At 40.6% G+C, this 14,291-nt stretch overlaps 1 protein-coding gene and 1 long non-coding RNA gene across 2 annotated transcripts in view; one reads left to right on the top strand and one right to left on the bottom strand.

Annotated features, from left to right (window-relative positions):
- JAZF1 (JAZF zinc finger 1) overlaps positions 1-14,291 on the bottom strand; it is a 191,052-nt gene that overhangs the window by 88,407 nt on the left and 88,354 nt on the right. The window lies entirely within an intron of this gene.
- Positions 7-14,291, top strand: part of LOC308189884 — a 48,396-nt gene continuing 34,111 nt past the window's right edge. The window contains exon 1 of the long non-coding RNA XR_013946698.1: positions 7-10,231. This is a non-coding gene — a long non-coding RNA (uncharacterized lncRNA). The remainder of the gene's footprint in view (positions 10,232-14,291) is intronic.

Genomic DNA, 14,291 nt, shown 5'->3' on the forward strand with positions numbered 1-14,291 from the left:
CTGGAATTAAAAAAGTAGATATACTGAATTCATTTTTCTGTATTTACTCTGAAACATACAAGACTGCATACTGCAAAGTGACAGAAGTGAAGACAAGAGATATAATAGCTCAACCCAGTTCATCCATATACAGTATGCTTAGCACAGCACAATCATTTGTTCATTCATAAACACAGTATTGCATTACTTTACACAAGAATTTGAAACATCAACAGTGATGTAATTTCCAACTGTCACACAAGCTTTCACAGTCTCCCTCATAAATATTAGTTTTCATTGCTTTGCATGATTTACAGTGTTAAAAGGATCAAGCTTTCTTGTTTTTTTTTAATGTAGTTATTTCTAAATATGGTTGACACATTTTGAGATGTTTCAAGACCCATTAAATCTCTTCAGCTGGAACTTGACTTTTCTTCTGCATCTCTGAGTTTTGCTTTCTCCCTTCTCTGCAGCTTATTTTTGAAGCTCTCCATCAGAAGTCATATAAAAACGCACTCGAAGCAAAATGCTTGCCAAATAGAGCATTGCCCACCAAAAGCCCTGAAACAAGCACAATCCAAATCCCTCGACTACCAACTTTCTCACTCAAATGAAAGAATGTTTTCAATCATTATTTTCATCATCCCTTTTAAGTTTTGCTTTTTTTTTTCTGACAAAGAAATAGCTTAAACTAGTTTAAAATTCTGAAACCAAAACTATGTATGCCCATAGTTTAAGTAGTTTTCTCATACAAAAATTTAGATTGTATTGAGACTTCAAATACAACATTTCCCACATAGTAGAAATGCACTTTTAGGAGCTGATTATGAACTGTCTTCAGAAGTTCCCAATGGAAAATGTGCATCATGCTTGTGCATATTACTACATATTCATTAACAACATATTTTATGCATGACTTTAAAAGCAGTTCAACTTTTTGTTCAACGGCAGTTCAACTTTTGCTTTTTTAACTATAGAGAACACAAACTGTTTTTACTAAACGGCTGTCCATGGCACTGCTGCTATCTTTTATGTCAGAGAAAGCATCTATTTTGTGTTTGGGGAAGGAGAAAAAAATAAGCAAAACCCACCCAAGAACAAACAAACATGAGAAGATCTTGCAGTCACGCTGTATTTTGGACTACTCTCACTTCTTGCTGCAACTTTAAGCAAAGCTGATCTCAGAAAGCTCATTAACTTGACAGCCACATTTGTTTGACCTCATCAGTTGCTTCTGGTGAGTTCTGCGGGTTTTGTTTTGTTTTTAAAACCTGATAAAAGTTGTTGTGGAATCTGCCTCAGCTACCCTATCTTTGGTAAGATGTATAACTGAAATGAATGGAGACTGTGCTTGAAATAAATACAGTAGTTGCACTACTGCCTGAAGCTGATGTCTTTATTCGGTGTGCAGAGAATTCCATGTCTCACCCTCTTAGAGCTCAGAACAATCACAGAATCACAGAATTGAAGGGGTTGGAAGGGACCTCGAAAGATCATCAGGTCCAACCCCCCTGCCAAAGCAGGTTCCCTAGAGCAGGCTGCCCAGGTAGGCGTCCAGACGGGCCTTGAATATCTCCAGAGAAGGAGACTCCACAACCTCCCTGGGCAGCCTGTTCCAGTGCTCTGTCACCCTCACTGTGAAGAAGTTCCTTCGCATGTTGGTGCGGAACTTCCTGTGCTCTATCTTGTGGCTATTACCCCTTGTCCTGTCCCCATAAACCACTGAAAAGAGGTTGGCCAAATCCCTCTGTCTCCCACACCTCAAGTATTTACACACACTGATGAGATCCCCTCTCAGTCTTCTTTTCTCCAGGCTGAACAGACCCAGGTCCTTCAGCCTTTCTTCACAGGAAAGATGCTCCAGGCCCCGTATTGTCTTTGTGGCCCTCCGCTGGACTCTTCCCAGGAGATCCCTGTCTTTTTTTGTACCAGGGAGCCCAGAACTGGACACAGTACTCCAGGTGAGGCCTGACCAGGGCAGAGTAGAGGGGGAGGATCACCTCCCTTGTCCTGCAGGCCATGCTCCTTTCAATGCATGCCAGGATCCCACTGGCCCTCTTGGCCACGAGGGCACACTGCTGGCTCATGGTCAACCTGTTGTCCATCAGGACCCCCAGGTCCTTCTCCCCAGAGCTCCTCTCCAGCAGGTCGTCCCCCAGCCTGTACTGATACATCCGGTTGTTCCTTCCCAGGTGCAGGACTCTGTACTTGCTCTTATTAAACCTCATTTGGTTTCTTCCTGAACAATGCTAATCTTTCTTCCCACATTTCAGTTCCTACAAAGCTCATACCCCAGGATTTGCTAGCATGCCTTATCAACATGTCCATAAAGAGATAAACACCTTCAAGGAAGGTCAGAGAGGGATAAAAGCCCAAGTACCAGCACAGCCACCAACTCCAGCCTACTTTCCTTGCCTTTGTGGTGCCTTGGGAAATCCTGCAGCAATTATCAGCACACCATGCTCTGCCTTTAACTCAAGACAGCAAAGCATTGGCTATCTTCCCCTTTATCTTTGTAATTCCCTTCCCTTCTCTGAGGAACAGAGGTTTACAGGACACACAAAGATCTTTTCCTTGTCTTTGTTTCCACAAAACACACAGTCATTTAGCAGGCCGAGCACACCACCGCTGTCACGGTGAACTTTGTTAGATTTACACCTCTGCGGTGCAGGGCCTGCCATGAAACTGTCTCGATACTGCATGTCTGCAGAGCCCTAATCCCTGCCAGGACTGCCTGAACACCGCCTCAGCCCACATTTAGGCCTCTGTGGTTAAATGACTACGTCTTCGCTAATCCAGTTCTTAAGTGGGATTAACCTCCACCTATAAACAACAGTTTTTGCGACTGAAGTAGGCAAAATTAGGGTTGGTTTACATCAGAGTGTTGCTCCTATCTGTGGGAGAGGACAAGGGAAAGCTCCAATGAAGAGCCCACCACACTTCATCTGCCTGCCAGCAGCCCACCATAATGCTTGCTGAAGATGGAAAAAACAAAGACGAAAATCAAAAATCCCATAACTTTTGATGGAGCTTGCTAGTGAAGCACATTATCTACTAGTCGACACCTGTGCAGAGGAACCCCATCTCTCAGGAGATGCCATCTGACACACACTGCTTGGCCGGCTTGTCTCTGGCTGCCCTCAGAGCACCCATGTCTCCTGCCTGCAGCAGCTTCCACCACAGCCAGCTTTTCAGTCACTGCCACAAAGTATCACCAGTTCGCTGCTTCCTGCCTCACCATGCTCCTCCTCACCCTCTGCCTTTCCCCTCCCCTGCCCCTTGCTTCACACAGCCCGCTTCCCGCTGCTCCTCCTTCCTCCCCTGCCACCATCTCGGCCCTTGCTGAGGAGGCCATCACAGGCTGTCCGCCATCCTTCCCCTCAAAACCCCCAGCTGTGTGAACAAGTCAAAAACCTGCAGAGAGATGTGTATAGCTGCCTGTTCGCCTTGTGCCCCAGGACTTAACACCTATACAATGCACATACAAAATGGTTTCCCCATACTGCCCTCTCACTAGCCTCCCTGCTGTTCACAAAATGGCCCTGCATAGTGTAAAAATGTTTGGTCAATGTTTCCTCAAGCACGCATAGGCTGGTCAAGGCAGCCAAAAGTAGCCTAAATAGTTTCCAAACAGACACCTATAATGGATTAAACACTCACTGATGACGAATCTCTTTCTTGAAAAGTATTTATGCAGTACAACCATGGACTGATCTGAGCTCCCTTTCTTATACAGAAAGAAAAACATCCAGATAGCACGCACAAAAACAACCACAGATTTTGTTTTGAAGGGACTGATCAACAGCTGGCTTTAACTGGTTACTCTGGCTTCTTGAACTGACACAGGATACTGAAGCCTCACTACTGCATTATTTTTGCTGTATTGCTTTAAATCTAGCAGAACAAATTGCCACCCGCTGTCCATTAGCTGCCTTCATTACTTGTCTCTTCTCATAAGCATTACGTTCCACTGATTCCATTTCACAATGGGAGGACAGAAAGCACTACGTACTTTCTGTAATGCTCAGAATGTTTTTGGTTTTTTGATTTATTTATTTTTAAACTTATGGTCTCTTATTTTACTATGGTGTTAGATGTTGGAAACCTTGTTTTTTTTTTCTCTAAGGAAGTGTTATAAAAATACAATTTGGGTGTTTTTTTTTTTTTTTTTTTTTTTTGTTCTGGGCTTCCCCATCTCACTATTAAAAGACAGAAGTGTGGGTGCCAACACCCACAAGAGATACAGTTGCTCAAGTAATCAGGGATTAGACACTTTCAATTTCTCAGATCCACAAAGTGCTCCACACTGGGCAACCAGACAAGTAGCATGAATACATAATTAAGGCTAAGACCATAAATTGCACTGCACCTCCTTTAAACTGCTCAATGGAAGCCAGGCATTTTTTGCAGAGCATGTGCTAACAAAATGAATCACTGACTGCTGAACCAAGCTACCATTACTAAATCACCTCACTCTATGCAGAAATAGCTCTCAGCTTGAAAACGTTGCAAAATCCTAGCCTGGCAAAGTATTTGAAATAGAGCAAATAATAGAAAAGCATACCCAGCCTATTCAAGGACAGTCTTCATCAGATGCAGAACTTTGTTCTATGTGAGTATTCATGCACAAAATACATGCCACATCTTAGCTATAAAACAGAGCAATGAGTTGTGCCCTACCTCTGTACAAGAAATTTGTCAAAAGCAACTTCACGTGAGAATTTTAATAAAGTTCTTGCAATTAAGTAACTGTGAAAAATCACCTTTCACCTATAACACACACAGAGAAGGGCTAACGAATTTCAGTAGCATTATTTGACAACTGCAAGCATTCTTCTTTTGTAGTGACTAGGAAAACTGCAAAGTGGCAAAGCTGGTCTCAGAAGAAATAATAGTGACTTAAAGGACGTAAAATTTAAACTACTCTTCCACATCTTAAATATGAGTGTCCAGTGCTGCTTCTACCTCATTGTGCTACCACTGAACGAACGGACAGAAGCTGACGTCAATCCTGATAAGAATCCAGGTACCTGACCTGAAGGAGGACATCTGAATCCTTGTTCACATACAAATGAAGTGACCGGACTTTCAATATGTTTTGGCAGCCGTAATCCTCCAACAGATTTTACTGACACTGTAGAAACAACATTTCTGGGGGAAAAAAAAAGATGAATCCATATCTTCAAAAGATGTAGGTTTGAAAAAATTGCCATGTCATTACTTCAGCCAGATAGCTGCAACAAAAGCAACAAGATAAAACTCCCCTTGTCAGCCCAAAGGTATTATTTCTCCCTGTTTCATCTCAAAAAGAGCAACAAAACACCACAAATGTTAGGAAAATAATGTCCCTATAAAGAATTTTTGAAAACACTACAACTCATATTTAAAAGGACCATGGACTTGAAGTATGATCCATCTCCCAAGTCACTTGGAGATGTTTACAATAATCTCACCTTTTTGTATGAGATCGGCGCACGTATGTGCTGGAGCGAAGAGCAAACGCAGAGGTTCTCCAGACTCACAACTTGCCTGCTAGAGCAGTCCTACACACACCCCACGCGCCCACCACTGGGTTCGCGGAGTGTCTGTCTTGTATTTCACTTGGCCTTAAAAACTGGCTGATACAAGTCTGCTCAGCTAATTAATTAAAACCTACACTTCCCTTAAAACTAGCTCCCTTCACTAATGATGCCAAGGCAAACATTTCTGTTGGCTTCCTCCAAAGTTCACAATTGTTCTTACGTGGGCATAGCTTAAAAAGCCAGAAACAGACAAATTCAGTGTTACTGGAAACTGTTCCCAATCCCAAACTTCCACTGCAAGGAAGCCACTAGGAATTTCACAGTTTCAATTACAGATACAGTGCTATTCAGGCCTTACGAATTTGAAGAGCGGGATCACAGACAACTATGATTTCACAGGTATCAACATGGTCCCCTGATAGTATCTTTATAGACAAAAATATATATTCAACTTTTCAGCCTATGACACATGCATTCAGAGTTTGTTCAGTTAAGGGCTACACTCATAATCCAGCAGGAACTGCTGTACATTTTTGCTCCATGCAATACTTTTTCATTTCCCATCATCTCTAAGAGGGAAGCAATGTGTGTCTCAGCAGGTAATGCTCTACATCTCAGGAACAGAAGACTGGAGATAAATACCATGAGTCTGCAAGAGTTTTAAACCCACCTGACTTCAAGAACACCTTTGAGATATATATATATACATATATATATATATATAATATTAACAAGTTTAACTTCTTTCCAAGATCAGGGTGCCAAATGACAGATGGACTCACCAAAATGTGTAAAACGGATTAGATGCTAAATACTTCCACACTCCCAGATAAGCTATCATTAAATAGATGACTAAGAAAGGTACATTCAGGCAAGTTCAAACACAAAAACACTATACTTTACTTATTTCAACTTTCACATTTTCAATGAATACTGGAGACTCCATACTTTTTTTTTTTTTTCTAAAGCACATAAGTCTCCCTATTTGGGCTACTCAAGACTTGCCAACCTTTCTCAGCTGCCAACAGTTTGTTTCCCCTTTCAAATTGCTCTTAAGTTCATGAAGCCATGGAAAAGAAAACTGACAGTCACAGGCCTCCGAAATATGAATGGAAGTTCAGATCAAAGCACAGTGTCCAGTGTAGGCACAAGCAATACAGTAGGTGATCTAACACGGCCCTTTTCTAAGGCCTTGCAAGCACAAGACAGTGTAAATCTTAAAAGTGGCAGATTCCTTATTTCAGATGTAGGCAAGTGGTTATCAAAAAGAAATACCAAACAGAAGACTTATTTAAATGAAGGAAGCCTCAGGAAAGTAAAAAACAGAAGTCTCTTCTTAGGAAAAGCACCCAATCCCAGGGACGTCACTCCAGCATTTCCCCTTCACTTATGTTAGCACTGCAGAAGCCATGAGGCTCAGTCACAGGGTGTCACAGGGACCATCCAAAAAAAGGGGGACAAAAGTTCAAAAGCAGTCTGCTGAAAATTAAAGCACTGAAAACTCCAAGACAACCAAAACAAAGAGCATCAACTCACTGCTGCAGGTTAGCACATCTGAAACTCCTTTTTACAGACACAAGAACTCAGAGCTCTGTAGCATGAGAATATGGTTTCTTACTGGGTGTTAAAATAATACATGCTGTTTTAGATACACTATACAGAAACAAGTCTCTACTTTACTCTTACAGTAAACATAACAGTAGAACATTTTTATATAACACTATTATTGAGCAACACCACTTCATCCTTGCATGCTGCTACTACTGAATTCAGACTGTGAGTTCTCAGAAGCAACAGCTATCCTATACCTCCCACAGTCCAGCCAAACTGGGTTCTGATTACAGCTTCAAATGTACTAATTCAATGCATAATTATATTAAAAGGATTACAGGTTTAAAACAGTAACACAACAGAGAAGATCATTTGACATTAGTTATTAATTTAAAAAACAAATAGTGAAATAAATGTAAACAACACACGGATTTGCAAATCTTCCGAAAAGTATTTAATTTTAATATATATATACACTTGTGATCTAACTGTGTACGAGAAAAATATATTTCAAATACAGAAAATGGAAAATAAAAAGAATGTACAGAATCCAATTGTGGATCCCAATTCTTTAAGATTTTCAAATTTCTGCAATTAAGTTAATTATTACACACTAGTAAGCAACCACAGCACTCCTTGGCTGCTGAAGTCAACCTTTGATTCCGTCATGCTGCCTTCAAAAAGGCAATTAAAGTGAAAAATGAGAGTGTGCATAACTTTCCAGTGCCACGGATTATATATAAATAACACAACAGAACTAAGAACAGGACAGAAGTTCCAAATCCAAACACTTGATCAGCTATAAGCCATGTCTTCATTTGTTTATTTGAAAATATACTACTTGGCTACTCTTGTGGTCCTTGTTACTGACAATCTACTGTCTTACGACGAGTTTTTCCCTGCCAGAAATTAAAAGAATTTTCCATTCTTCTATCCCCAAAATAATTTGCATTAATGAAGGTCGGGCAGTATCAAACGTGCTAGAATAACTACGAGGTAATGGCCAGACCCAAGAAATTTGTCTGTTCCTTCACTTCTCAGCGGAACGATCTGGTTGATCAGAACTTGTTGGGGTTGCCCACAGTTAGTCTCTTGCTTCTCACCAATTTACAGCACTGTAAACCAAGTACAGAATTTGTGAAATTCTTTATTTAAAAGAGAAAACAAAGTAGCATATGCTCTAAGTGTTCTCAGCGGGAAGCTTGAGGGCCATGTGCATCCTGTGAGGAACACCACGTGTACTCTCTGCATGCCACCCTGCATCCTCATCCCTTTCCCCAGCCCGCTCTCTCTGGCAGGGGAGCACAACCAGCATCGTCTTCAACAGGTAAATTCAAGTGGTGGCTTCTCCTGGTCCCATTAGAAGGGGCCCCAATTAGAGATACAGCCCAGATCTCAAGAACAGCTGAACAACTGGCTGCCACCTACTTCAGCCTGCCTTTGACAGAATGAATGGCGCTTGACCAACCAATTTTTAACCCATCTCCCTAGCGTACCCTCCCCCAAAAACCTACCCAAAACTCCAGCAGCAACTACAAAGCAGTGTAGTGTAGGAGGGTACAGCCGTAATTATTTAGAAGAGCATTACCGTGCACTGTGATTACAGCATCCTCATAATATTCTCAGTAGCTCATGTCTCAGATTATAAAGAGCAATGCTGTAAATCAAATACTTGATTTCTATCCGAATGGAAAGTAATTGCTGGTAACTAGCTGCAGAGCCACAGATGTCAAAAAGGCGTCTCATGATCTTTCAGACGTGGTGAACTGCGAGCACACTTCATGTGCTGTGATGCTTTTCCACTTATGTTAATTAGATTTTATTTGAAACATATAATTATCGCAGCAACCAAATGCAATAAGCAATGGTTATTTTTAATAGGTAAAATATTCATTAATCAAATCAATAGAAGACTAGCAAATTGCTGGAAAGATCCCTCAGAGAAGGAAAAGAACATGAGTCTGCTGCTACTTTATTTTCCTGTTTAAATTGTGAGACGTATTCCATTTTTAAGCATTTTAAATGTTAACATCTTGCTTGCAACTTCTAAGTGCAAATATAAGTAATGAAGCTTGAAATAGAGAAAAATTAGAATGCCATTTTCACTAAATTTCCCAGCATTTAATTCAAGTCACATAATCTCAGGAGGTGCCACTGAAGAGTGATAAAATAAAGGGTCCATTCTCACTTAACAGTCAAGTAAGCACACAGGACATAACATGTAACGTTAGCATTCCCTAAATGACCACATTTCAATAATGAAATGAACTTTTTTTTCCCCCTCCACTCTGTGATCAGTTGTTTTTTTTTTGTCTGAGAGTTTTAGGAATATACATACTGTGGAAAGGCACTCACCTTTACTTCACCCAAATCTAAAGTAAAAAAGAAATCAAAAAAAATCTGTGACTTAGGGATATTATTCTATTCTGAAACTGACAAAGCCAGCTTCATGACATATAGCACCCCCCACCATATACACACATCAACACGATGCTCTTGTTAATCGTGCTGTAGGTCCTGGCCACGCTCCCTGCCCTCTGCACCAGCTGTAAGAGCACAGCTATGTTGGCAGAGCCCTCTGACGGGGGACACAGCAAGAGTACATCAAAAGGCCTTCTCCTGTTGACATAGTTGTATCACCTCCCCAAACGACACACGAGGCCAATAAAAACATGCTGCCAGCATAGCTGTGACCGCCCCAGGGGCAAGCGGGTATGGAGTTGCTGGTCAGGGAAAGCATTTTTCATTCCTTGCGCTGACAGCCTGGAGAGAAAGGGAGAAAAAGGCAGGAGGTTGTTCTCCAACACAGAGACAGCCCTGGACATGAATTTTCTAAGTACTCAGGCAAAAAAAAAACTATTTCCAAAATTTGCACATTTCTCCACTCTCTAAGATCATCTGCATCATTTCCCATTACATTTGAAACAAAAAAGAGAAAGGAGGAACATTTATCTTGTGGTCAGCATTTTGCCAAAACTGTAAGGAAATAATTTTTGGAATTGGCATTGGATTGATTTAGGGTTGAGTGTAGAAGGTTTCTATGAGAACCAGGCTCTGGTTTGGGCAAATCCATTGGGAATTTTGGCCTTTTTGGGCAAAACCTGGTGACTACTAGTAACGGAGCAATCTTTACAGAAAACCAACTAGAATCCCATGCCTTCTCAAATCCAGACTGTAAGGTAAGTACATGCTTAAATCCATATTCTAAGATAAACAGTTTTGCATAAAGCAAGCAATTATTTCAAAACAGCTAGTTTTCCTATTAAAAAAAATTTGAAAATTTATAGGTTTGTGTTTTGCCTTTTTAATATTATTACTTTAATACTCAAAGTCTTGTTCTAGTCTAGTTTTAATAATGAAAACCTGGCTAAGCATTCCAAAATAAATAAAACCTAGTATTACTTTAAATAAAAGTTCAAAATATATATCTTGACAGTTCTGATGCTTGGGGGTTTTATTTCCCAAAGTAGTAATGATCTCCAGGAGTTAAAATAATATAATTATATCCCAACTCCATGGCCAACTAAACCACAACTGAACTTCAGTGGCACATATTTCATCTGCAATGTCAGAAGATCTTCATTTCAGACTATCAACATAGCACTAAATTTTCAAGTGTCATTGAAAACAGGCCACTTTTAATTTTGTCTGGAAACACTAAAATCAACCACTACAGGCACGGCAGCTAGTATTTCACAAATTAAACCTCTTCATCTTTACCAGGAATCAAGAAGGAAAGCCTTTACAGCATGTTATTTACTGTCTCTTCACTCCTCTGCAAACAGTGTTTTTTTGTTTGTTTGTTTTGTTGGTTGGTTTTGTTTTTGAGAAAGGGTTGTATTAGAAGGAAACAATACATATTTTTCCTGTGACTCACTGAAGCTGCTGTAAGAAACTTATCTTCTGGGCTACTGCTTTGCACAATGTTATAGGAGGCAGCATGGGTTCCCAATTTTCAGTTCCTGCTGACAGGGAGTGCACAAAATGAAGCAATTTCCTGTAAGGATGAAGGGAATGGCATCACAGCACAGCGATGCCAGCTGTTTCAGGATTGCTTGGCATTACCCTCCAGAAGGCAGCAACCATAGCCGGTGGAACTGGAGGCTGATGGTGCACAGATGGGAACCAGCTGCGTAAGAATACCAGGTGCTCAGATAACCTTTGTTTCCTGAAACTGCTCTGCCAAATTCATTTGGACATACTCCGTCTTGCACAATTTTATTTCACTGAAAATAATTTCACCACCAATACGCCTTATCCAAGACTGTGAGCAACTCCACATTTATGCTGAGTGCCACCCATGAAATATCCAGCAACAAGCCTACCACAGGGAACAAGAAACACCCACACATCATCGCTCAGTACATTTCTTACAAGTTTTTTTTCCCCCCTTTCTCTCCAAGGAATCCAACATCACTGAATATATTAGGTTCATGTTGGTGCACTACTGTGAGATGTAAAATCTATTTCTCAGCACACAAACTGACAACTTTTATTTAGGTTTACAGTACCTCTTCTGCATCAGCTTTTTAAAGCTCAGTATTCAGTCACGGGGGTAACAAGGACTAGTGTGGAAGAAATTCTTGATGTGCTACCAACCAACCTTGACTAGTTTGTTTGCCGTGGAGTACTAATGGTGGAGCAGATCCCCTGCACCTTTAAGATATGTTCTTGAAAGAGATAATCTTCAAAGCATCTTCTACTCCTGAGGAGTACCAGGGTGAAATAGGTTATTGAATGCACTAAGGTTACCACTTCAGCTCCAGGATCCCCAGGCGTTGACCACCTTGGTGTCCTCACCCAGATGAACCCCGGCCACCTTGGCCCAGCTCCTAGCAGACACTGGTTGGCAGAGCTGGGACGAGGGGAGATCTCCCAGCCTGGCTTGGTTAGCACCCCTAACGCCACGCCGGGAGCTGACCCGTGCCGTGCTCCAGGGCCGGGCCACCTCGTCGCCTCCATGTCACCCCATCGTGGCAGCCCCCGGGCCGCTCCCCCGCCGCCATTTGCTGTCCCGCTGAGGCAGCGGCTGTCCGGCAGGCGTTATTTCACCTCAGGCGATGGGAAGGTGTTTCCAGCCCAGGTAGTTTTTCTGTCGTTTGTGGCAGGCGTGTAGCCCTTGGTGCTGGCATCTCCGCTGGCTCACCTCGCAGAAGAGGGGGGGCACTCAGCTGCCTTCCTCTTCACCTGCATGCCATATCCTCCATTCAACTTGGGACTTGGAGCATTCCCTGCTGCTTACGTACACATTTTACTGCCCCTGCGTTTAGCTGCTACTTTGCTGTTGTTCCTTGAAAAGGGAAAGGTTTTGAGATACCTTTGCTACTTGTAACAGCTCTAATACAGAGAAAACCCTGACCACAATGAATTAAACTAAGCCACCATGTCTTTAAAAGACAAAACTTAAGGCAGGGGATTAAAAAAAAAGAAAGGAAAATTTGAAGGATCACTTCAAAATATTAGATTCAGATAAGCCTGAAATGTTGACATTAAGTAGAAATTTAAGTAAATCAAAAAGCTTAATAATCAAAGTTTTTTTAAGGCCAAGGCTCATTCTTCAGTATTATATTTTCACTTTATTATCCCAATCAAAACCATGCTGTCTTCAACAAATAAACATTTGTGTGAAGACAAAGGAGATGCTGCAAGGTACCAATTCCTTTAAAATTATAGTATTATTTTTTGCCCACACACAAAATTTGAATATAGAATTATTAATCTAATAGTCATGCTAGTGAATACAAAGTTAACTTACCATAATATATTTTTTTTAATGTTTAACAGTTAAAACAACTGGATGAGTACTCACTAAAGAAGATAACAAAACATTACATTCAATTTCTGAGCTTCCATTTTTTTCCCTGACATTCGTGCAAGCGAAACCATCCATATTTCCTTCACGTTGTCATATAATAGAAAGCAACAGTAGGACACCGCATTTTTGGCAGGTTAAATTGGTGCTCGAGATTCAGAAAACTCAAGATTTCCTGAGAATGCTTCTCAGCAAAGAAAGCTCCCTCTTCTGCTCTGAAGCACCTGACAGGATTAAACAATCTAATATATATATTCATTTTTGCACACCTGAGCTTTCTATGTTGTATATTTCTGATGCAAGATGCAGAGAAACAATGCCTCACCCCCAGCTCAGTACAACTTCAAGAAGTAGTATTGATCTGTTTCAAAACAGTGTTGAATTTACTGTATTTACGTCTGTAACCGTCTGAAAAATTCATTATTCAGACTCACCAAAACATATGTTTAACTCTACTGAAGTACTGTAAGTAAGTAGAATCAAGAGGAACTTGGAAACAGGGTTGATGGGAAAAGGAGGACATCAGCTGTGCTGAAAACTCAAGCAAGGCTGTCTTAGATCAGGATACATAAATATATACAGTATATAGACATATTTCCTGATAGCAGTATATATCTCAAAGAAAATATGCACATTCCTCTGAAAATCCAGCTGCTAATTATACATTTAACTGCTGCCAAAAAAATTACTTCATGCAATGATGGTTCAGCGTCTTCTAAATTCAACTATTGTTGCTACTAAACAGCAATTAACTGCTGCAAGCTGATGGACAGTACTAAATATTTTTTTTTCCTTCCCTCCTCTGATCAATAGCTGACTATGAAAGAAAAAAACATTGCATACATTTATCAGAATGATTAAGGAGTAAGATAACACGGAATCACTTAGTAAACAAAGGTTCTGATGCTGAATTTAGGAACAAATTAAATTCTGATGAATTCAGCTCAACCTATGCCGTTACTTGTTCTGTTGGAGTTATTTTTAAAATGTGATTTTTGAAAATTCCCTAAAGTACATTGAATAATTTTGAAGGACTAACAAGAGTATACGAAGACACTTTCAACTTTAAAAATAGTAGTTCTTTCTCAAAACTTATTTCAGTAATAATCTTACAAGTGTAAAATGCATATGCATCAGAAAAATAACATCACCTTTCCAAGTCTGCTACTATGTGCAACAGCAGATGGCTTTCCCTTTGTTGCCAGTTTCTCTCTCCTCAAGAAATAGCTTAAAAAGTTTAACCAAACTCTTTAAAACGCTTCCATATAACAGTTTAAAAGGTAAGGCCTATTAAAAGGATATGTGTTCAGAGAGAGCTTGTTTGGTTTGCCGTTTCAAACCAAATAAAAGAATCTATTTGGCAACTAAGTCATTTTCCAGGTTCAACAGACACCTGCATATCAGCATCAGGACAACATAACTGCATT

This window comes from Anser brachyrhynchus (assembly GCF_964034855.1).
Source record: "Anser brachyrhynchus genome assembly, chromosome: 2".
Taxonomy (NCBI): domain Eukaryota; kingdom Metazoa; phylum Chordata; class Aves; order Anseriformes; family Anatidae; genus Anser; species Anser brachyrhynchus.